Source organism: Oryzias melastigma, linkage group LG22, assembly GCF_002922805.2.
Source record: "Oryzias melastigma strain HK-1 linkage group LG22, ASM292280v2, whole genome shotgun sequence".
NCBI classification, from domain to species: Eukaryota; Metazoa; Chordata; class Actinopteri; order Beloniformes; family Adrianichthyidae; genus Oryzias; species Oryzias melastigma.
Window position 1 is genome coordinate 1408411 of NC_050533.1, and position 1880 is coordinate 1410290.

Here is a 1880-nt window from a genome sequence, read left to right on the forward strand (position 1 = left end):
GGGGGGGGGGGGGGGCTGATGAGGACCCCCCTCCCTCCCCGGAGCATCCTGGACCAGCGGCCCGGTTCTACCCGGGTTCTTGGTTTAGGATGCGGACTCCTCTCAGCTGATGATGACGTCATCAGCTGTGATTAAACGTGAGGAACAGATTCGTGAGGATGACCCCCCGCGGGTAGAGACCAGCATCCTTAGCGCGCCTGCCTGCACGAGCGGGGGGCGGGCGGACCTGCGGCTCGGATGCTGCGCAAACTCCGGCGGATCCGGTAACTCTAACCGCAACAGCCGCGCGCGCCTCCGGTAGCAGCGCGTGAGTGACGGGTGGAGGAGAACCGCATCACGGAGGAGCCGCGCGGACGGGCAGGAGCACATCCGTCTCCGCGGAGGCGCAGCGTAAAAATACCCCCCCCCCCCCCCCCTCGGTACTGACAGCTCTGCGCCTCGCGCCATCCGTCAGACGGTAGGATCTGAGGAGGGGGGCGCCGGTCTGCCCTGTCCGGTTCGATCGGAGCGACACCGAGCCGTGCGGGAGCCGCTGCCCCGCAGATGAGGAGCGGCGGGATTCGGCGTGAGGAGCCTCTCCGCGGACTCCGGTCACCGTTCGTCTGACGGGAGGAGCGACGCGGGAAAATCTGCCCGTTTCCGCTGAATCCACATTCACGGCAGGTGAGCGAGACGCGCGCGGAGCGGCGCTCCGGTTCCGAGGGACGGGCGGGAAGCGGAGCAGCGGATCCGGCCCCCCCACACCGACCGGCGCGTGCGTCACCGACTGCCGGAAGAGCTGAATTCCCCGAACATTCTGGTCCTGGTCCACGCGGGGAAAGACGCGCCGGCCTGCGCGGGTTCTGGTTCTGGTGCGGGCCTAGCAGGGGGGACCTCCCCCCGCCTCGCACACACTCAGGTGGGACCGGCACGGTTCGGGGGGGTCGGATGCGCGCGGCGGCCCCCAGATGATTAATCAGCAACAGCTGAGGCTGCGCGCGCGCCTGCTGAGTCCATGTTTATCAGCATCTCAAATAGCCCCCCTCCTCAAAAAGGAGACCCTCCTCCCAAAAATAGTGACGGAAGGAGATCCGCGCGGGAGCAGAGGTGGGCTAAAGAAGGAACACCTCTTTTCTGTCATTTAAAGGCAGAAAATGAGGAAGAAAAATTTAAATATGAAATCTGACATTTTTATAAACCAAAATTAAACTCCATAAAATATCAGAGTTTCTTCTCAAAGTCTCAAGACTCTTTAAACCTCTCAAGAGTCATGTTTTTGAGTTTATGCTATAATATTCGGTTAAATTATCTTTTTTGTAGCTGCTACAACAGATACGAGAGGTAAATACGTTTGATCAGAGACATCATCTAGTTAAAAGTAAATCTGGAAATCACAATGTTTGATATTCATTTATTTATAAGTATAAGAAGAGCTGTCCATCAACTCTCACAGATCAGTGAGTCCGCCTTTAAATAATCCATCTCCACTTATACTAAATAAGAAGCACCGGTATAGAGACACCTGTCCACCACAGGTAACCAGGAAGACTCCAACTGCTAACAGTCAGCAGTCTCCACGAATGATTTTATGTTTGGTGAAGGAGACACCATGAGAGATTAAAGATGTTGAGACCTCCGCATTAGGACATCCTGGTTTGAAATCACTTAAACCAGCACATGTCCAGGCCCAAGATGATCCAGAGGAATCATGGGAGAAAGTCATGTGATCAGATGAGACCAGAATACTTCTTCTTCTTCTTTTCCTTTCGGCTTTTCCCTTCAGGGGTCGCCACAGCGAATCAGTTCCCTCCATCTAAGTAGATGAGACCAGAATAGAACTTTATATTTTCCACTGTTTGGAGGAAGAAGAATGATGATCAAGAACACCATCCCTGTGAAGC

At 55.1% G+C, this 1880-nt stretch overlaps 1 protein-coding gene across 3 annotated transcripts in view; it reads left to right on the forward strand.

Moving 5' to 3' along the window:
- Nucleotides 1–44: 44 nt before the first annotated feature.
- slc8a3 (solute carrier family 8 member 3) overlaps nt 45–1880 on the forward strand; it is an 85085-nt gene continuing 83249 nt past the window's right edge. For all 3 annotated transcript variants that reach the window (XM_024275083.2, XM_024275093.2, XM_024275102.2), the window contains exon 1: nt 45–663. The gene's annotated coding sequence lies outside the window, so the exon portion shown is untranslated. The remainder of the gene's footprint in view (nt 664–1880) is intronic.